The sequence below is a fragment of the Archocentrus centrarchus genome, chromosome 8 (genome assembly GCF_007364275.1).
Source record: "Archocentrus centrarchus isolate MPI-CPG fArcCen1 chromosome 8, fArcCen1, whole genome shotgun sequence".
Classification (NCBI taxonomy): Eukaryota; Metazoa; Chordata; class Actinopteri; order Cichliformes; family Cichlidae; genus Archocentrus; species Archocentrus centrarchus.
Window position 1 is genome coordinate 22,375,079 of NC_044353.1, and position 23,659 is coordinate 22,398,737.

Below are 23,659 nucleotides of genomic sequence, written 5' to 3' on the forward strand. Positions count from 1 at the left end.
ACTTGCTTAAAAAAAACATTGTTCATCCCAGCCACGCAGTTTCTAAATGTCAGGCATCAGCCCTGGTCAGTGGTTGAACTGCCGATGGTAAAGTCCAGTTAGTGTGAGAGTTTGTGGGAGGATCGTGACATATGTGAAGTATGCAGCAAATGGAGCATCGCACTCAAAATTCCCTGAAAGTTTTGCACGCCAGTGCAGGCAAAGCCTGGCTTTTGTTTCAGTCCCGATTGTGATGTATAGCTCATGTGTATGTGCTTGGGGGTGGGGGGCTCAACAGAGTGACACTGCCAAGTCCATGCAAATCAGCCAATGATGCCTCCAAGCTGTTCTCATCACTTTTAGCTTTCATCACCTTCATATCTCTGCGGCACACAGAGACCTGAGCGACCACAGCACTGAGGGCTCATAAGAAGAATGTGGGTAACAGTAATGACTATCCCTTATGAAAGTAGCAGCACAGTTAAAGTAACTCTTCTAGCTCCAGATTTTACAGAAATCAGATATGGATCAGACTACATGTCCGGTCAGACATTTTGCAGCTGAATTTGGCAACAAAACCCCAGAATCCAGTACTCTATGTTTAAACCGCCTTTTCTCCACCACAAGCAAGACAACTTCCGCTCATCAGATTAGCCTCAGTGATCGGATTCTCGTGGCTTCCTCTGGCCCACATCCCTTCCTCTTCTTCTTCATGGCCCTGTGACATGAGAGTTTCCTTGATGGGTACTCTCATTCCTCGATTTGCACGATCAGTCCAGGATGCTATGCACAAAAAGCTTCAGCCTTTAGGCCTGCTGATGCTAGGTGACAGCCATGATAGACTCGGGAACTGTGGGGGTGGGAGGAAAAAGGCAAGATCGCCTTCTTTTGTAATTCCTAAGTTCTTTGGCTCACAGAAGGAGATCGGCTCTTTCTGTCTATTCCCGCTTACTGGCATCATTCCTGTGCAGCGCCTAATCCTTTAGTCTCTTGGAGTTTCAGCAGCACATTCAAAGATCAGAGTAATATTGATTTCATAAAGGCCAGTACAGCAAAACAGATTTTTTTTAATGGAATTTTAACATTAGAAGGGATGCCTGCTTTGTTCAATCAGAGATGCAGTGATCTGACAGTGCAGATGAGGTTTAGTGAGACTCCCTGAGTATTGTCAATGGATGATTGAAATTATGTTTTTGGTTTAGGCTCTTTTTTATACTTAGAGAATTAGAGCTTTGAGGAGATGCCTCCTGGCTCCCCCCATGTGGTTTAGGGTGAAAAATGAAAGAAGAAAACTTAACCATACACACACTTGCTGATTTGATTTTTGAAGCCACATGTAAACAAATGAATGCCAGCCACAGCTACAGCACTGGAAATGATTAGGTACAGTTAAGTAAAGTACAGTAGAGAAATATAATGTACTTCTCACTGCAATCCATTTATATGACACCTTTATTTACTTCACCATTTACACACAGGCACTGCTTCCCTGAATTTCTCCATGTGAAAACACATGCCCAGTACATCTGTAATGGACACTGAATGGGCTCTAACCTCCCAACTCCCTGATCCTGAGTCTGTGTAATGTCCAACTGTACCTATGCGAGAAGCGTGCAGATAACTGGCTTCCTTATTTTAGTTGCAATTGATTGAATTGTTAATTCTAGAGAGCCAAATTTTCCTGCAGGTGTTCCCAGTATCTGAGGGGACATGCACACAAGTCTGCATTTGTAGAACAGACAATAAAAATACACTCTCTCTCGGGAAAGACCTGTGACTGGCTAATGTCTCCCATTACAGGCTAGTCTGAAAACAGAGCTCAGACCATTGAACTACATTATGCTGAAAGGTTATAATGGAATTTTTTTTTTTTGCCCAATAACCACAAAAAAAACAAAAAAAATGTCTTCCTACCCCCGGCTTTAAGCAAAGGATCCGAATATTTGTTCCACCACTACACATCCCACACTGCCGTCCAATCGGCCCAGCTCTTTCAGCACAATTATGTTCACATAACAAGCTCATGAGTTTACAAAGGAAACAAGAATGAGAAGGGGAAATGCAGAGGAAGAGAACAGTCAACTTATTGTGTTTATCCACATGCAAAGTTATATACAGTATTAGCACATGGTTTGCCTGGAGAAGGAACCACCAAACTGTAGAACAAAGCAATCAGTCAAGTGTTGGGATAAACGATATATGGCAGCTCCTTATGGAAACACTGTTTTTGTTCTCCATTGCTTTGGAACAAGAGCTGGAATTCAGACAGAGAGGAGTTCAGACAGCGGTGAAGGTGCGACCCATTGATTTGCTGATTCACAAACCGATGTGGTCCAAGGACTGGATAGATAAGGGTTAGATTGTATTTAGACAAAGTATAAAAATATCCAAGGCTTTAAGAGAGAGGTGGTTCGTTTTCCTGCATATGTCATAGAAAATAAGCCCTCTTTCTAAAATTTTCTTTCTAATATTGTACGGGATTTACCTTGAAATAAAAGTGAAGTCAATTGAATTGCTTTGTGAAATTTATTAGCTTAGAAAGGGGTAAATAAGGAGAGCATTATCTCATTTAATTTGTTCTGCCGGACATGTTGCAAAGCTGTCATCACAACAGCAACTCTGCAAAACTGAAACCGAGACCCGTTTTAAAGGAAATGCCACTTACTAAAATTAGAAGTGTGAAAAAGTAGTGCTAGTTATTTACGACAGCTCTAGTATTGAGGGTACTTGTTGTCCCAAAATATAAAAATATCACATTTCATCACGGTGTTGCTTTTGGTTTGCTGCTGATGGACAGTCTTTCTCTCTTCTGGTATTGCCAGACTCCAAGCAGTTGCTAAACAGTTCAGCCTTTCTGGTTTTTTTTTTTGTGTCATGTGAAACAAAAACAACACAGGCATGCCAGAACCTGAAGCATGGCATTAATGAAGAGCGCAGACCAATACTCAAATAACCTGTTAGGTCTGTATCTTCTCGCGTACAACCAAAGGTTGTGCCGAGGCTTCTGCCAACTGAGTCTTTGATGAGACCAAGAGAGATTTTGAGCAGAGCAGGTAGAGAGAGAGTCTCAGACTACTTCAAGGTGAGTTTAATCATTTTGTTGCCCTAGAAGGTGACTTACAATGTATCTGTATAAAGTCACCTTCAAGGGCAGTTTGAAGCTATTTTAGGGTTTTAGAACGCAGGAGGAGTATTAATATATGTGTGTGTTTAATAACCTGGATGAAGGTGAAAGTGGCTTCTGTGCTGACTGAGTGGAACAAGGAGAACGTTACTGCCAGATCAGCTGCAGGATCAGCTGAGCATGGATCATGGGAGCTGAGCATGGAGGCTGTGCTTCATGATCTTATTATTGTGCTTTGTGGTAGTCTGCCCTCTACTCCACTCTCTGCCTGCCTGGCTTAGCTGGGCTAAGTAGGCTCATCGCTCGCACGCACGCACACACACAAACACACAAACACACATCTTTAGCACCGCAGGGCTGAATCAGCAAGTTGTCCGGCCGGTTTGTGTATCTGATGCACGCACCTTCAGCACTTAGCCTGCCTCACGCATACTCAAGGCTGGCACACTCCGCACACACTTCCAGGGTCACATGATCCAATACGCAGACACGCTTCAGCAGGTCAAAAGTCACACATATGAAAGCATATCAGATATACTCACAGCAGAAGACAAAGTGAGAACACATTTGCGATGGAGGAAGATAAAATATTAGAGACACTCACCACTATTTAAATAATAGTTGATTTCTGAAAAATAACCTTCTTTAAGTTAAAAAGAGCTGGTCTTTACACATACATCGCTGTATCCCTTTGCTGAATATACTCTTGTGTCAAGGAGTTCACTTTATTGGTCTTCCAGACACCTGTTGAAACACAGGAGACTCCGTCATGATGAGACATGCATCTATGCAGGTGAATCACAACCAGCTGAAAGAGCTGCAGCAGGTGACACACACACACATGCACACTCCATCACAAAGGAGGCATGAGCGGAGGATGCAGCACATTGCCTGATCAATGAGTCTAAAAGACAAAAGGCTGCATCCTCTTTACCATCTGTACTAAATCAAAATACCACACATTTACACAACTTATGTAAAATATTTGAAATAATACTTTGGTTTTGTTTTATTAGCATTTTGTGTGTCTGAAGCCAAATCTGGATGGTTTTCTAAAGTGAGAATGTGCATTATTCAGTGCAAGATTAAACGTGCTTTCGCATTTGTCTGACGCAGTGTGCAGCCCAGACTGTAAGCAAAGTTAAGCAGCTTTGAGCTTCATCCATTCCAACCATATGATCAAAAAAAAAAAAAAAAAATCCCAGGATATGTCTGCAAACAAAGGAAGTGATTCAGCGGTGGGCTCGCTCCGCACCTCAACCCTGTCCCACTCTCATCTCGCAAAGCCTCAGATCCACCAGCAGCCCATGGAGATATACTTCTCACAATGGGCCCATTGTACTGAGCTGAGGTAACACCATAATTGTTCCCATTCAGGTGAAAGACACACCTACTTTTGACTCCTAGTGACATTTTGAGAGGTTTGCGGCTTCCACCGATGTTACATTATTCAGATACAATGAAGAAAAACGTGGGTGGCTTACACACCTCAGGCTGCGGCTGGAGCCTCGCTAAGTTGCCATTTGTTTTTTTTTGTTTTTTTCAAGGGTAAGTCTGGGTCTTGACCACAAGCTCCGCAGAGCCGCAGTGGCAGATTTAATAACACGCTGACATTTCCATGAATCTGTGGTGAAAGACGAGTCTGTTGGAGAGCTTTAATAATTCCTTGCTGCCTATCTAAAACCCCAAATGAGAAATAATTTGTCCACTTAAATGAAATTGCCACAAAGCAGGCCAGTCTAACTATTAATAAGCATACTGAAACAAGCACATTTGCAGTGTATTCTTAGAGACTGATTTCATTTTTTTTTCCCTCTATTCTCTTATCTCCTCTTATCATGAAGCTTTATTGAATGACAGTGGTGTCAGACTCCTCATCCTCACCACGAGCCCGACACTTCCTGGGGATATAAATCACAACTATAGACCCTTGGCTGCAAGGGCCACTGAGAAGGATACAGTATGGAGACCTGGGCGTTTCCATCTGGCCAGCTTCCGAGCGTTCGTTGAGCCTAATGCAGGCTGGCGAGGAGCTTCCCTCCCTTTCATCTGTTTAGGAAACATCTGGAGTCATCTGCCGGTTGAATGAAAGTATACACGTGTATGCCTGTGTGTGTGTGTGTCATCCAGGAGACTTGCCAAGAATGTCATCTTTGTGTAAAGATTAACCTTGCTGTCCAGTAAATAAATTAAGGAAACTCACTGGTGAATTGCCAAGAGATATTTGGGCTTTGACATCATCTCCAGTGTGCAAATTCTTGCTCAACATCAGCAAGTAGTTTATGATCAGTCCCCTCCTCATTACTCACTGAAAGGCGGTTCAGAAGATTGAACATAGAGCCTGTTTTTCTGATACCATGTATTCAATCATATTTCCTTTTTTTTCTTTTTTTAAACTCGTCAGAGACAAGACTGCACAATTCAAGCTGCAAAGTCAAGAGCAATTACAAGCATGAGCTGCTGCTGTTTAACAGACTGGATATTGTATTCATGTGAGCAGGTGAGCAGACAAAGCCGGTGGTGGTGGTGCAGCATGTCTCTCCACGCCTGAGCTGAGACATCAGGGTTAGATGTGTTGACAGACACAGACAGAGGAAGGGTCAGGAGTCACACCTGTCGATAAAACACGTCTTTCTCTGCCACTGGCACTGTGAAGAGCCGGCACACACTCACAGCAGCTAAAACCGTAAGGAAAGTAACTGCCATCTGCACACAGAAATGTTAAATGACTCTTGAAGAGACTACTGTGTTGAAAATAGAAACAAAAATATAGAAAAAAAATATATGAGACATGAAGCTTTGTCTGTTTCTTTTATATAAGAAAAAGCAGCTAAAACTTGCGCTGCCAAGAAGTGGTGAAAACCTGATGTATCCAATGTGTTATTTCTGCTCGTTTGCCACGAACACATTGATCTTCACAGCATCAGGTTCACAGTATTCTCCTCAATTCACAAACAAATATGTATCTGTCTTCTAAAACTAAAACATGAAAATCATCAAGGGGTTAAGTGTTTTTTTTTTTGTTTGTTTTTTTAAACAAAACCACAAAAGCAGCGTATAAAAATATTATCCAAACAGCCGGGCGATAACAGGCGTGCCTCTCAGACATAACAATCCAAACATTTTCACAGATGACTTTTTCATCCCATGTTATTTGTTACAGACTAGGTGTACAGGGAAGAGCATGGCTGTGTTTGGACTGCTGGGAGGATGTTCAGGTCTGGCTGCAGCAACATGAGGGGATGTGACTTTTGGGAGTATTGCAGAGGATGTTTTGCCTCCTGTGTGGTGACTCCTGACCTCCACCATCCTCTCTCCCAACCTGCTTCACCTCTGTCCTATTGTAGCGCTTATCAAACAGCCGAATGTTGTACATGCATTCAGTCCAGTGGCACATACAGGAGATAACACAGTAGCCTGTTTTGTGTGTGTTTAGTGAGTCATTTGACCACATGAGCAGAGTCTCATCCACATTTAGCCATTCAGTGTCCTCTGCCTCCATCCAAATGTTCCACCTAAACCTCTTTTCCATCCTAATCATCACCTGTTTGTTCTTGCTTGTCCTGTACACCTTTACGAGCTGGCTCCTCATCTCATCTCATCTCAGCTCCTGTATTTGGGTGTTTTGGTAGTGCTGCATGATTACCCTGCCTGCTAACACAACACGGTGTTGTCCAGAGGGTGCACCGTGGCCCCTACTGATCACACTCCACTGAGTTGTGCTTTTACCGCCTCTCATCTTTGCTAACGCACACTGACATGACCCTTTGATGTCATGAGGAGCAGCGTGGACCTCAGACAGGCCCAACAAAAGCAATGTGATCCGGGGCTGATGTGTCCAAGCATGCCTGCGGTCCCCCGACAACGAACCAGGACAGCAGGGCTCTGCTTTGCAACTTCTGTGTTTACCTAAGAATGGACCTGCATGCTGTCCCTGCTGAACTTGGCATGTAAAAGATCTGATGAGAGATGGTGCTACTTTGTGACTACAGAATATCAGACAGCATGAAGATTCATCCTATTTAAGTCTATTTTAAACAAACTCTTGGGGTTTACACCTTTACACCTTCCAAGTACTGGGTTGGACCTAATTTGGTCTTCAGAACTGACTTAATTCATAATGACATAGATTCCAGCAAGGTGCTGGAAACACTCCTCAGAGATTTTGGTCCATATTAACATGATAGCATCGCACAGGTGATACAGATTTGTGAGCTGCACATCTGCACTGTGGTCAGAAAGTGATAGACGTGGTCAACAATGGCTGTTTCAGCTCTTCACAGTCTCTGGGGAAGGTTTTAAAAACTGAAGTGTAAGTCATTCCCCATCCAGCTAATCTAATCTTGCAAGTCATGTAAGTCACTGCTATGTTAAGCAGAGTTGCGCACACAGACTATAGAGGAGACCAGCGGTTTTGATTTTCAGTGCTTATGCCAGCTGTCGTTTTTCTGTTTTTGGTTAGAAAGTGCTGCGCCCAACACAGCAACGTGCACCTGATCTGTATCCCAAAATCTCTGAAGACATTTTGGAAGCATGCAATAGCCAAAGCTTCCCTCAAACAGTATTCAGACACAAATGAGGAACCTTGAGTCGCAAGTAAAACGTACTATTTGTTATCTTGACATTCCAGTCAGTGTTTTGTATATTGTGTGTGTTTACATTCACCGAGGTATGTTTGAATGAGACAAGTTAGAACAACTCAAAGTCTCCTGAAAGTCTTGATCTGGACTCAAGGTCTGGCGTATCAGTTTTCCCTCCTGGAAAGTATGAGGGAGTAACGCCTTTGTCTTGTGTCTGGGACCATTTGGGCACAAGGACATACATTATCTGACAAATGCTAATGATCTGGCCTTCAAGGTTTCTTGCAACATATGCTCCAAGAAAAGCTCTGGTTCAGTCTCGTGTGTGACAGAACTGGATACAGACCGTTGGAAAGGGAAATTGTTGAGATACAGTTTCTCGAAGACATTACCACATATTTACCATTCTTTTTCACATGCATACCATAGCGTTCTTTGACATCTCACATGTGTAATTTATAAATGCACGTTAGGTCAACGAGTGATTTTAAGTAGGCTAGAGTAGGAATAAAGCGTTGTATGAATGTATGAATTACAAGCCACATTTAACCAAAGGGCTTTGAGTGGTCAGTAAGACTGGGAAAGTGCTGCATAAATGCCAGTAAATTTCCATTTCCATAAAGGAGCTTTTCATATTGCATTCACATTTAACAGAACTGTGGTTCTATGTGTTGCTCGTGATTCACAGGTTCAGAGAAGGGGAGGTTGTGGCTGGAAGGACTGTAACCACTCTTACTATGAAATACTCCTTAGGACAAATTTTCCAGTAACTCTATAGGGGAAGTACGGATTCTTGTGGGGTTTTTTCCCCTCTCTCTTTACTAATTTTTCCCTTTGGGATCATGCCAAACTGAGCAAAATAACTTCTTTAACACCTGTACAAAACACTTCCCTGTTTGTCTTTAAAGTTTACACCAGTGTGAGCATGCAAATGATATACCAACTCAAAACAGAACCCAGGAATTACCTCAGCGAGGAGCAACGCAGCATGTCCCATCCAGTACATCTGGTTCACTTTAGCTTCACCATCAACAAGTGCTTCCACCGGCACAGTGCCGCTGCATGCTTTCTCTCCCTCATGTGAGGGAGAGAGCACGTATGAATCATGAAGGATGATGTGCTACAGAGCTCTGAAAGCACTTCAACTAATGTATATTTCATGAGGTATTAGATGCCGTATTATTCATGATGCACTGCTCCATTGTTGTGTTTGGGAAACCAAGAGCTTAACAATGGATTCATGGCATGGTGATGGAGCATTAGAATATATATAGTCCACAAAAGCCCACAGCCAGCCTTTATTCACTGCAGGAGTCCATTCATAGTTGTTTTGAGCAATTTTCTGTGGAGAAATTTGTGTTAATCATTCTGTGGAATTTCTTGATCTTAAAAAGTAACTTAGGTTTGAGACAAAGACAAAACCGAGGGGGTGGAGCGGGTGGAGAGAATCGGAAACACTGGGTGTAGCTGTGCTCTCTGGAAGATACTGTAGCATGATAAAACTTTTTATGGCAGTGTACCACGAGGGGAGGGGAATCAAACTTCCTCCAGAGGCCACGATGTGTTGGATTATTATCTTTCAATATCAAAAATGAGTCTGGAACTCAGTATAGACAAACCTTACCCAGCTGCTGTGTATGTTCAGGGGAAAAGAACACACTCACTGAACCACCTTAACATTGACCTAACCCCATCTATAGATCTGCTTCTACTACACTCTCTGTGTCCTGAACAACGCTCTCTTTGTTCCCCAAGAGAAGACTGGAAAATGAAGGAGACCGCAGCCTCTTGCTGTAAATCATTAGAAACAGACGGAGGTCACAGGTTTTGGCTGTAGTTTATAACAGCTATGCTTACTTAATAACACCCCTTGAGCAATCTCTTTTAAGCTGGCTGTTGATTTCTGCAGAGCTGAGTGCAGGTAGCTTGGCAGGGAGCACATGCTCACCCCTGTGGCATGTCAAAGGTATTTGAACTCATAAAATAGTCCTCTGTGGACGATTCAAAACCATGCTGCCATACAACTTCTGATACACTCCACTGGATGACTATTTAAGGACAAACTCTGCTCAGCGAAGGTATTTTTGGAATAGGTTCACATTTCAAAACATCTTCACATTTCACCAATTATTTTTCTGCCTCTGCAGCTGAAGTCATTATGTTATCCAGTCGTCCTACCATCCCTTCTCTTCCGTTGTCTCGGGAATTCCTTATGGACGTGTCTTTAAATTATGCGCACACACACACACACACACACACACACACACACACACACACACACACACACACACACAGAAAATTGGACTCAAGGATGAACCAAAATCTTGTGGCTGCAGTTCAAGATCAATGAGAAATGACAAAATAGGGTGTTGGCCATGACTAAATATGAAAAATTCATTGGTTAATGTAATGTGTGAAGCACAAATATTCTTGTGATTGCTTGACAGCACTGCAAAAAACTAATGAAAATGAAAATGTCTTGATAACAACCAATGTGACCATGACCTTGTGCACAATTTGGCTGAAGAAGTAATCATTGTGTGCAAGTTTGATTAAATCCCATCTTCTCTAGGAGGAGTAGCGATTCTCGAGGATTGTGGAAGGATGAAGGACGCCTCATCATGGAGCAAGCTCATTGGTCCTTTGGCTGGATGAGCTAAAAAATAAAGACGTGTTATTTTTACCTATTACTCCAATGCTGGCAATTTTACACTGGCTGCCTGTTCAATTTGGCACTGATTTTTAAAATCTTACTAATGACTTTCAAAGCATTAAATGGCCATGCTCTGAATCATATCCCTGCCTTACTAACCCCCATGTGCCTGGGAGCTCACTTAGACTGGTGAGTATCCCGAGGCCTCGGTTAGTAAACAAAGGTCAGCAGGCCTTTGCCGTTTGAACTCCCAAACTGTCAGATCAGAATGTATAATCTGTAAAATCTTTAAAATCTCCTCTTAAAACTTTTCTCTTTGGATCGGCCTTTGTGCTTCATGTTTCAGAATTTGTACCAACATCCATATTTGAAGCACTCCCTTCTGTATAAATCCCTGTGCCTTCACTGCTTATCTTATAGGAGTCTGGACTGATATGGCTCTAAACTGCAGCCTGACTGGTTTGAGGGGGCATCCCCAGGGGGTAACTTAAGTTTTGAGGCTTAATTCTCCTTAAAGAAGCTAAAATGTGTTTTTCTAAATCAACATCAATAATAGGACCACTTGTATGTGACTTGTATTCCCAGCAGAGAATTATTACCCAACTGCAGTTACGCAAAGCTTGATAGCATCCTTTCAGTTCAGTTTTTCATTTTCTAGCCCACAACTTTACAGTTTTGCTTCAGTCCCACTGCTCTGCTAATGTTGTTTTTGGCCCCAGTAGGCAGCTACTCTGGCCAAAAAAAAAAAGTGTATTTACAAGTGTATTGTATGCACGTATTCACTGAAAGGCTGAAAAAGTCAGCTCCTTTCAGGTGAGATAACCTCTTTACCTGAAGTGAAGACCTAAAACACTATAATCCTGAACAGAAAATTATGAAAGAACTGACTGCTGCATGCAGTGAAGCCTATAAATTATTTACATTTGTGCCTGGGAAGATGTGCAGTGATGCATTCAAACCTGAGACAGAAAAAAAGTAATTTCACCTCAGTCTACTGGTGCACATTAATTTAATCAATTCTCCATATCTTTTGTTTTTAAAGGTCAGTCCCAATACTCTCAGTAAACACTATCCTGTTTTAGCCATTATTTCATTGTTATACCTAATAAGACGCAGAGGATTCACAACAGGCCTTCACATATAAGCACTTTCTTTCTGTCATCACTTTATTTAGTGCATCTCTGTTAAAAACTGTTACTTATGAGCCATCTTTTTAAAGTAGACAGTTGAGAGATTATTAGAATAAATAAATGAGCTTCACAGAGGGAAAAGTAACATTAAGGAGCGCAAGAGACAGACAGAAAGAGAAATAATAAAAGTGCGCGGGTAGACAAAGTGAGCAAATCCAATTTAGCCATATGTGATCCCATCTCCACAGCAACTCTTTGTGTTTGCAGCGAGCAGTTTGTGAGCTTTGGCACCGATCGACTCTTCTCCCCAAGTCAGCCCCTTCCTAACGACCATCCCTGAAAAGACGAGCAGACAGAGGGACACGATGAGGGAAAGAGATAAAATGTGGAGCAATGTGGGGAGAGAAGGACAATGGAGAGCCAGTGCAGGAGAAGAGAGGAGGGAAATAATAAAGAGGGAGTGGGGGACAAGGAGGTGATGAAGTGAGTGGAGACTTGAGAGGACATTCCTGAGCCAGCTGTGGGTTGGAGGGGGAATTCTCACTGAATGCCTGACAAATAAAACAAGACACAGGCTATTTCAGTATTCCAAAAAACCCACTGGCACATCGCGGCGCAATGAAGGGGAAAGAGAGAATTTGGAAGGAAAAAGAGGGAGGCTAATGAGAGAACCAGCAGTCTGCATGGTCCTGTAAGGCAGGCCTAAAACCACAGCAGTCCAGCGGTTAATCTTTCCCTCCCTCTCCTGTCTCCACCAAAATGGAAGCAGAAACTGGCAGCAGCGGTGGTGGTTGTTGGGCCCTGACAGCACTCACATTCCTCTTGCATAGACAGGTGGTGGGGTTGTTTAATAAATACAGGATTTGGTGGGGGTCAGCAAAGGAGGGGAGGAGTCAAAGGCCATCACAGACTGTAAACAGCAGACCTGAGCAGTCATAACGCTGCTACTGCTTTTCTGGGGAAACAAAAACCAACTCATAACTTCTCGTTAATGACTCACCCATTTAGCTGAAATCTCGCTGACTATCTAAACACTTAAAATGACTGACAACAGATGGTTCACTATACTAAGTGTTGCTCAAGGTCTAATAGTAAGCAGTCTAACGTTCACAGTGGAGTGACTCAAAAGTTACTTGTAGATAAGAATTTCACTGCATACTAAGCTAAATTATGCTGGTGTTTGGGTCTTGCAACTTGGCTTATAGAAAATATTTGGTGAATACTATATTGGTGGTCTACTGAATATTATAGGTATAATATTACAGCTACTGCAATTTACAGATTTACTCAAAATCCACATAATATCAATCTAAAATCCTGTTTGGTTGTGAAACCAGTGGAGGTGGTAGTTAACTGCTGTATGTGTGACGATATTCAGGCAAAGTCTCGTTCAGATGCATTTGCTACCCCTGTCATACGTCAATCAAAGGTATCCTGCACTCTCATTGGCAGTCGCGTCAGTGATTCACCTTGAAGTTGAGAAAAGTTGAACTCTGGACCTGCCCACTTCAGTGGTTTTTTTGCCTGCAGTCACTGGAATTCGCTGGATGTCTTTCACCGTCTACGGTCTCTGGTCACCACGTTGCTGTGTGGACACCCCTTTAGTGTAAATTCTAATTCTCTGAGTATGCACACAGCTTCTAAAAAAAAAACCTCACTATTAGTTGTGTGTGGGTGACCACAGTGGCCAAACGTTTGTCAGTGGCAGCAGTGGCCACCTCTCAGCACCCCTTGGCACAGTCCCTGTATGTAACACAAATATACGTAGATCCTCCTCCTGCACATATGGCTTGCACAGCTGGGCAAAACAGCAGGGCTAGATCATTATAGGTCAGACCAAGCAACTCTACTATAAAATAACAAAAAATCTTTTTTAAGATATGTTAACTTATTTTAGGTTTTAAAACACTGCATCCTACACCTCTGGAAGTCACTCCAGTCATTTCTTTGTGACTTAAGGATGTTGTGTGATTTCTCAGAGTAGAAAAGATCTTAACAGTTAAAGGTTGAAAGGTGCTTTCCTGAGGTGTTTTTTTAACCCCTTTACACAATGTCTGTCCATTTATTTTTGTTGCCTTTATTCTGTGACAAATGTGTGCTGTTTTTCAGCAGACTGCTTAAAGCCGTACCTAACCGAAAAGATAAAAGGTATAACTTTACGAGAGAGAGAAAAAAAAAACTTTACCAGGTCTAATATAGCACTAAAAATTCCCTCCTTCCTTTCTTGTAACCTTTTATCTCACCTGCGCTGTGCTGACTTTCACACTTACTCACTGTTAACAATCAGTTGGCGTCGTTTCCCATCCATTGCTGCATCAGTTGCATTTAATGCTTCACACTTTCTGATGCTAGTCGATGCACCCACATTTGTGAACCAGCTGCGCCTCAGGTGAACTCGGATTCAAACTTTCAAGGTTGTCACGTGGCGAACTTTCATGTCAGCGTTTCATCAGGATACTTTAGGTGATAAGCAGAGCATGCAAAAGTTCAAATAAAAGAGAAGGACCACACAGGAGAACTACTGTTTGTTTACCCTCTTGCCATAATGATAAATATGGTTTATGCAGCTATTGTTTCATCCACATGCAGAGGCTTGTCTTTCCACCACAACTAATGCAGAGTGTGTCAGAGGGTGCACTGGTAGGAGAGGTTAACCTGTCTGGCAAAAATAAAGCAAGAAAATCAAAACATCGTGTGACGGGGGTGACTACACCTTTAAACGTCAGTGATGACTCGCTGGTTACGGGACTCACTGAATCTTCTGGTTTTGCAAACACCAGCATAAACGGCATGAAGATTTAGACCAATTAAAATAAACTGTTCTGAATCCTCTAAACACAAAGTTGCTAAGGCGAGGTTGGATTAACTGCTGCTTTGTACCAAACTCCTGTCCAGGTCTTACAGAGCAGCGGCAGCTCTGAGGTGGAGAAACGTTTGGGCCACAGCAGCCTTTTTTTTTTCTTTTTTTTGTGTCACGCAGCAGACGGCTGGGGCTTTCCGGTGAGCAGTACTCCACTGTTGCCATCCAGGGCCAGAATGGTGCCCATGTGTATCAGAGGGCCGCCACATCACAGCCACCCCTCCTGCCAAAGTCTTTGTGATCTTCCCCGCAGCGTGCGAGCTCGCCTGTGCTTCTGCACACGCTTTTTCCTTCCTCTGATCCCCCGCCCCCTTAACCACACAGATGACAGGACAAGCGGGAAGAGGGATGATTATTTCTTGTGGGGGGAATCCCACATCCTGCAATTTTATCTTCTCGTCTCTCGGAGGGACCTCAGAAAAATATGATAAGACCACTACAAACAAAAAGAAAAAGCCACGTGACAACGCTGCCTCTCTGACACCGGGCACATGCAACTGAATGTGAAGGATAAAAGGAAACAAGCTGATAAACAGTTGATCAGACTAGAGCAATGTGCACACTACTTTTACGTATGTCAAAAGCCACTTCCTAGAGTTGAGTCACTCGTTAAGGATGACAGCCGCTGGTAGACCACCGAGACCGCATCCACTGTCCTTTCTTTTGCACCCCCAAAATCTCTCACTATCTCTCTTTCTCAGCACTACAGTTACTCTGTACACACTGCTCGATTAAAAAGCAGGCGTGATGCACATCATTGACAAGCTTCTGTACAAGTAGTAGCTGTGCAGCGATCTCCCCTCAGTTTGTTTGAGGACATTTATGTGGACAGTGAATATGCCTCATGGAAACAGCCCCGGAGCAGCAGGGCTCTGTATTCCACATCACTGATGGAAATGATTAAGTATATTGGAGTGTAATTCCACCCCCCTTGGTCTGGCTCTTAAAATAGTGGAATAGAGAGGAAGGCGGCTGGCCCAGGCACATGTTTGAATTCCCCTGATTGGAGCAGAAAATAAATTTCTTATTAGGCTGCTGATGTTGCCCTGTGACTACAGCAGCAGGCCTTCTATGTGGGGGAGAGAGAGGCATGGCATCGCTGACTCAAGAGGCCCCTCGGCTAAAACCCTCTTTGTTACTTGCACTGCCAGCCTGCGGTTTCTCAGCGCACGACTGATTTCAAAGACATTCTTCATACTGGGCTTTAAAACACAAACATGCAAAAATGTGCCTGCAAACTCATCACATATAGAGTCAAGTAACAGAGGGCTTTAAGATTCGTGTTTTGATAGGTTCAGTGTCTCTAAAATTTGATTTTACACTGCTAGGTTACACAGAGTTTAAGTGCTCTTTTCACAACAATGCTCAAGTGCTGCAAGTAGTGTAATATTTATCATGTTAACAAGCCACACATGTGGCATTGCAACAGCCCTGGCTGTTGTTTTCACTGGAGGCTGGCAGGAAATGATGCATGAGGCAGGTGAAACATTTTTAAGAGAAGCAGAGGTTATGTGCCAAACACATCATGACTTCCAACCCTGTAATTAGGACTTCGGGAGAAAGACAAGGTGTTAAAGCAGAAATGACAGAAAAGGCTGTAATAAAAACAAATTGTGCTCTGCTATTTTTGACTGTGGAAGCTGCTAACAAACAGATGCTGAGAGCTTTTCAACACACGACACTAATCTGTCTCCCTGAGGTTAACCAGACAAGACAAAACTGGCCACAACCACACTGGAAATGTTTAAACTGCTTTTGTTTTTTGTTTTTTTATCCATGAGCAAATAAGACTGAATTGAGAACAGAGAAAAGGTGCAAAAAACATACCTGAATGTTTTTTGTTTTTTTTTTACGTGAACAGATGAAAACTAGATCATCCACAAGGCTCAGAGCTTTTCATGCTACCTTTAATAGTACGTTGGAGCAGATCCACATTGCCATAAATGCTGGTTGTTTCTAAAGTGGCCTGGATCTCCTCTTGAGATCCATGAAGATCAGTAATAATTCTTGTGACCCTGTTCTTACCAAGAGTATGCCACTGATTTCAAAAGATCTGACCTCGGCTGCAACTATGATCGGAGGATACAGCTGCCACTGAAACAAGGCACATCCTGAAACATTTATAGCCTCACATGACAAAGGAATATATAACTGCAGAAAAGCTGTCAACATAATAAAAATAGACCATATCAGCTACCATATCATCTGATTTAAGAGTCCTGTGATGATCTTTGGGGCCCCGCAGCTGTGAATTGTCAGGCTAGCTGTGTGTCACAAGTTCAAGATCAGCTATGCTTCGTACACCACCCCGAGAGATCAAATTGGCTGCACTGACATTAGGACTCATCACATGCTCCCACAGCAAACAAGTGACTGACTTAGACTGAGGTCACACTGCAAATTGGTAACTCTTAAATTTGCCAGGAAAAATGATAGTAAGAACTGTGTTTTGTGGCATGCAGAGAAAATAACCTGCGTCTAGCAGATGTGCTCACAGATAAGGAGGGTGTATGAGAGGAAAATGACTCATATTAGCTGAAAGTCATAACCTCTGAAATCTGATGTGATTCATCTGTTTTAACTAACAGAAAATCCTCACTAGTTTATTAGCGCATGGGAGTTCATTTTGTATTGCATCACATGAAGTCTTCTTTAGCTAAAACTTCAACTTTATTTGACTTTTTTTTTTTTTTATGAATTTGTTTAACCAAATTAATGTATTTGGACAGAAGGTTCACGTTAGTGCTGGCTGTCATCAGATTTTTATTCTCATACCACGCGGATATATTTGAATAACGGGTACAATTTTCATCAACTGTGAAAAGAGAAACAAAATGCAAATACCCATTTGAGCCAAGTCCTCGTAATAAAGGTCAGCGCTGTCAAACACGGTTTCAGAGACGTGTAATGAACTCAGTTTGACCAGGTGCACTTTTGGAGGGTCGGTTTGATCAGAATGTAACAACAAGTGTGTCTGGCCTCTGTGCTGGAGCAGCACCACTGCCAAACTTTGCAGGCAAATTAAGCCGATTTCTAGAGCTGACCCACGAGTTCAGAGGAGCTCTGCTGTGTGACAGATGTTTTTGATAGCTTACTTTTGCACACCACAGCCTTAACTTACCCCAGATGAACACCTCTTCCCCCAGCCTCTGCTCCTACATATCGCAAATCCCAGCTCCAAAACTGCTAACTTAAAAACAAAACAAAACACGGATTTCGCTCACACTATATATGTACACTAGGATTTACCCCCAGCTCTGGATGAGCACCAGCCTCCTTGCTGTGTTCGCCCTGCCAACGACTGATCCCTGAGAACAGCCGTTAATCTGAGAGGGAACATCGAGAACGTCTCCTTTTAATTATCAGAAAACTCCAGCCGGGTTGGATAATGAATTCCAAATGGTGAGCTAAGGCAGAAGTGGGTGAAGCACTGGAGGAGGTGGCCAAGTAGTGGAGATGGAGAAGTAGATCACAAGAAAGAGGAGGGAGAGAGGGAGAGATATGACTCCTTCTCAGGTTCTGACCTTTGGCCGCCCCCCTCCTGCTCGTGTGCTTTGCTGCAGATTGAGACCAGATTGACTGTGTTAGGCCAGGAGATGACTGAGTGACAGAGCCCAGCACACAGCCCAGTGCAGCTATCTTCCTCCCAGGGGATATCTTTCTGGCCTGCTGATAGCTTATATGCTCCAGAGATCTCTAACTCACACTGATATTATACAGCACCATCACAAGGAAGTGTAGCATGAGTAGCAGTGCTGGAACTAGCAATTCTGTATCCCCTAACTGACAACAGCTTCCCTCAGGATCCGCACCCCATCAGCATTTATCTTCATAGAAATAGCTGAATGAATAAGAAGCATAATCTCTTGTGTGCTGTTCCTCCTCTCTATTCCCAGGACACGCTGGGGGGCTCGACAAAGACAGAGAGGGATCTTACAGCCCGAGAGCTTAACACCAAACCAAAAATAACAGAATCACACAAAAACAAAACACGAGCTAATCATCATCGCATACATTCACACGCATGGACTACAAGACCACCCCTGAGAGCTGACCTGGCCTTGCCCCCAACCGCTCAGTGCTGGCGTGTGTCCAGAACAAACTGGGCCTCTCCATAGGGAACAGTGGAGGCCTGAGGCCGTGCTGCTTAGCAGGCGCCGAGGGGGCGGCAGGCTGCCAGTGGTCAGTCCCTGCCGGAGCTTCTGGGAACCGTGTCGCACTCACACTAACCCCCGTCCTCACACCAGCCACCTCACAAGAGTTGTTGCTGGGTGAAAAGGTCAAGAAAGAACAGCACTCCTACGACTAAGCAGCTGGACGCACTGTCATGGATGAGCTCATTCTGGCCAGCGTCCAAACAAGAGGCGAGCCAGACCCCTGAAGTTTGAGCTGTCTCCATGAAGTCACTCTTCAAGAGCACAGAGCAGCAGCAGCAGGACAACCTCTGAAGACAGGCTCACAAACATAGCGAATAAATGAGGTTCATCCGAGGCCAGAGAGATAACAGGAAGAGGAGTTTCATCTGAACCGGACCGAGACACTGCTCGCTTCAAGCCCAAAATCGCATGGTAAAATGGCATTGGTGTGACAGAAGGACTGGCAAAAGAAATACAAAAAAAGCTTGAACAGATTAGATTAGAATAAAAAGCAAGAGCAGAAACTCAGAAGCAGTTTCTGCCACAGCTTCACCTACTTTCAATGTGCATAGAGTAGATCAGGGCTCTTCAACTCCAGGTCTCGAGAGCCCCTGTCCTGCAGGTTTTAGATGTGTCTCTGCTTCAACACACCTCAGTCAAATATAGACGTCATTAGCAGGATTCTGGAGAACATGACTGCATACGGAGGAGGTAATTCAGCCATTTGATTCAGGTGTGCTGGATCAAGGACACATCTAAAACGTGCAGGATAGGGGCTTCTCAAGGCCTGGAGTTGAAGAGCCCTGGAGTTGATGGTAAGATCTCAAGAAATTAAAGCTCTAGTAACACTTGTAGTAAATAGAACAACTTCAGTACTTTACCAATGCGTTTCGGTTTGTGGTCAGGAACAATGACTGACTCTAAACCACAAGATCATAGCCCATCCCTGTTGATGCGTCAATGACCTTTGTGCATGTGGACCTTTGTGATTGGCTGTTTGTATTTTTTCTGCTCTGTACCCATCTTTTTTAAAATGTTGACTGTAATGTGTTTTATGAGTCTGCTGAAGGCCATTAGCCAAAATGTTTTGGCCAAGCAATAAAGTTGCTCTATATACTAGAAGTATTACTGGATCTTTAACTTCAGGGAGGAGCAAGAGAGTAAAAAAAAAAAAAAGCTTGCCTTTCAAGGCTAAATCTTATCATAACCATAACCAAGCATCTATGAATGCATAACAAATCTTATCTGAGAGAAAAACCTCGACAATTCTAAATGATGTTAAGTAAGCACTCCTGAACTTCTTTTATCAAACAAACAGTGGATGGAGGACATCACTCAGAAGGCAACAACGAACTCTCAGCAGGTCTCTTAATGTCATTTTAACCCAAACAACACGCAGCTCCTGTCCTGCACTTTCAGGCAATAATAGCAGAACAGTATCTGTCCTTCACTGCTCACAGGTCAGACAAGTACAGCTCAACAATAAACACAGCTCCCTATGAGGATGCAAGTACACAGAAAGGCTGTGCACGTACTATGAATGGTGAATGTGGAATCTGGGAGGTGCTGGAGCTGATAACAGCTGTCAGCCTCCTCCTGGTCAGCAGCGATAAGGAAGGAAGCTAATTGGATGGTGCACGCTGTAACAAGGGCAGTCAGTATTCAGAAGACACGAGCTATGGGAACAGTTTAATAGGCTACTGAATGCTACTGAATAAGGTGGTCAGAGTTTAAACTAAGAGTCCATTATTCAAGCAAATACATGAATGGAAAATATATATGGAAAAAAAAAATCTATAAGAAAACGTATTATAACAAGAAGGAATTAAAAATCCCACTTTTCCATTCAATTAGCCACATTATCTACAAGCATATGTAAGCATTGTTGATATAAAAACACACCACCCATTAACGTGTGGTCTACAAAAAGGACACAGGCTTAGCAATTAAGCCACATTCCCAAACTTATACAGCTGCTTCCATGTCCAAATGACTATAATTCCAAACAACGTGGTAATTTCCTCGGCAGAGAGCGCATGCCTGGTGTGCTGCTGATTATGGCTTTTTGCAAACTTATAAAGACTGCGGTTTCCTGGAGGGAGACCGCATCAGCTGTCATATTCATAATTATAGCATTTTTGCTATTTCTATCAATCATATCATTATCGTATATCTGCTATTTCTATCAGTCATATAATTACGTCTTCTGTCATTTCTACCTAAACTTTGTTTCTGCAGTTTCCTAAAGTTTTCTTAAAGTTCACGAGCCATGGCTTTTATGACATTTGAGACAGGACTTCTTTCTTCCACAAGCAACGACGGGGCTGAACACATACTGCGGAGGGTAGTGCTGAACACAAAGCAACAATCTAGGAAGAAAAGCATTGTTGTTTTTCAGTCTACAGCTTGGACATGTGCAGAGGAGGGACAGAGGATATACTGAACAAAGGATGTTGAAGATGGACCTGCCCGGCAGAAGGGACAGAGGAAGACCACAAAGAGGATTCATGGATGCAGTGAAGGAGGGCATGCAGAGGGTTGGTGTGACAGAGGAGGATGCTAGGGATGGGGTGAGATGGAGACAGATGATCCATTGTGGCAACCTCAAAAGGGAGCAGCGGAAAGAGGAAAAAGAGGCTTAGAAAGAATAAGAACTTCTATCACTTCTAATTAACAAAGTTCAACTACAAAACTCTGTATAATATATTTTAAGGTCCTTCTGGAAACTTGTAAGACATCTCAAACTTATAGAAGCATTACTTGTGACAGTGGCTTCACAGCTCCTCCACTACATCCATTTAGCCTGCTTACAGCCTGAGTTTCACTAATGAAGCTGACTAACAAGCAGGAGGGGGGTTGTTGCTCCTTCTCCAGGTGTTAAGGCCATATACAGAAAGTCCCAGCAGGAGAAACACCTGGGAATAATAAATTTTAGTACCATCTCAGGGCTGGGACAAACTGAAAACACCGTAAAAGCTTTATGCATAGAACATACATTATAGTAGATAGCTTAACGGCATAAATCCTCAAATTACAGCCAAGAATCCCCAGATTAATTGGCTTCTGCACCATGGCGGTTATTAGTCCACTGACAGCAATATTATAAATCAATACGCAAAACTGCTTTGTGGCATTACTGGATTTACAAGATTATTTTTGAATCATTAAATATGGCATTTAAAATACTGTGAACTGTACTGCAATAGTAATACAATTACCCATACACCTGTGTTGGATTTAATCCGTACTGCAATGGCTCAGTGAAGTGCTGTTTATATTGAAAGACGTTTATATTTTGCCGTTTAGCTCCCTCGAGCACAGAAAAGCACTGAGCGGATCAAGAAACTGAATGAATAAACAAAAGGTTATCCAGAGGGCAATTAGTCTAACATTTGCCTCTGTGTTCACCACAGTTGAGCCACTGATTGTGAGGTGATTTTGATTATATATGCTTCTGTGATGTTGATAGCAATCACTGGATCATGAGGGAAATTAGAAACACACCGTTTTCTCTGAGCCATAACAAGTCTTAAAACAGAACCTGACATTATTGATGGTAAAAGTGCACAAAGAACCTCACACTGTCCTCCTGCAGGGACCGGCAATGTGACCCAAAAAAAAAAAAAAAGGAAAAAAAAAAGTCTGAACTGTGATCAAAATCTTATCTATACCAGGGAACTTCTGCAATGATCTGAGAGAGATCCTGTTTATATTTAACCACTGATAATATGAGTAACAAGTCTGTTAGACTACCAAGCTAGGATTCATACTGTCCCAAACACCATCACCCGGTCCACTTCATAATCAGTAACTTGAGCAAAGCAAACTGCTTTGGATAAACGTCATAATAACCTGAACAGCGGCAAGTGCACAGGAGCTCTTTCTTAATATCGCACCAAACTGAATCAACCAGGAAGACGCCTCCCTCCCCTCCCCTCCCCTCTCCACTCCAGTAAAAAAAGGCCACCATTGTATGTGAAGAATTGCCATGGATACTGCCAGCACACTGTAAGCCTTTTAGAATTATTAGCATTCCTCTCTACCCTGAGCACTGTAGCAAAGCCGCTCGCTTTACGGTCAATCCGCCTTGAGAGAAACAACATTTCTTTCATTAGTAACTACAGGAATTTCCATCTGGCTGAGAATTAATTAAAGTCGAATTATGGGCTGCGGCAATATTGGCCTACTCAGACAAATTCAACAACACCCATGGAGGGTAAGAATGAATGTGGCCTTGTTAATGAGTAGGAAAGGAGGCACAGCCACTTGTCAGAGACACTAACTTAAAAGTTATTACCCAACAGTGGTAAGACAAATCATGTCATATTTAATGTATCCACACAGGCTGAAGTTACTGAATGACTTTGACATCCTTAACACATTATTTATGCTGATGCAGGAAACATAAAAGTGAAACAGCTAGAGCACAGCTTTCATATGAAATGACCTCAAACTTAATGTTACATTTCCTCATTCTGTGATGTAGATTTTCAATTTAGTAAACCACTACAAGATTTTTTTTTTTTTCCCCACTCAGTTTCATGTCATGGAGCTACTGTTTAAAAAAATATAGACTTCATCCGTTAAAAATAACTGGAAAAAAGATGTGACTAATGATCTGGCAGCACACACAGTCATGCTGAAACACAAAAAAACCCCAAACAGATTTATAATAAAAAATTAGTTTTTTTGTTGTTGTTTAAATCCATTTTAAATAGGTCAAACCATATCTCAGTTTCCACAAGCAGAGATAAACCTAGTTACATTAATCATATTATACACAGCACAAAAAATGTAATGCAATATAGTGATTACCAGCTTAGGGAATTTCTGCAGTGTGTGCCTCGCAATCAGAACCACGTAATTTGAAAATAATGCAACAATTCCATCTTTGTGAAGGAAGCTGTCTGACACAATGTGGCTACTATCAGCTTCTAATGACAAAGGCTCTGTTCCACAGGGAACCAGGGAAGCTCCACTATCAGGCCTGAGACTCCTCTAGCCCTTGGCACCTCCACCGATGCAGAAAAAGTAGGTCTGCGTGTGACCCAAGGGAAAGCAGGACTTCGGTGAGATTCCACGATGTGTGCCAACACGGCTAAATGGAAACTCTCCCCCTGGAGTACACACAAACTAAAGTTTAAGTTTCACCTATCTGTGTCGTTCAAGGTACAGGTTACAAGTAAACAGCTCTACC

General features: G+C 42.7%; 1 protein-coding gene across 2 annotated transcripts in view; it reads right to left on the reverse strand.

The window, feature by feature from the left end:
- Positions 1-11,496: 11,496 nt before the first annotated feature.
- Positions 11,497-23,659, reverse strand: part of tbcd (tubulin folding cofactor D) — a 38,732-nt gene continuing 26,569 nt past the window's right edge. For both annotated transcript variants that reach the window (XR_004020292.1, XR_004020291.1), the window contains exon 40: positions 11,497-11,802. The gene's annotated coding sequence lies outside the window, so the exon portion shown is untranslated. The remainder of the gene's footprint in view (positions 11,803-23,659) is intronic.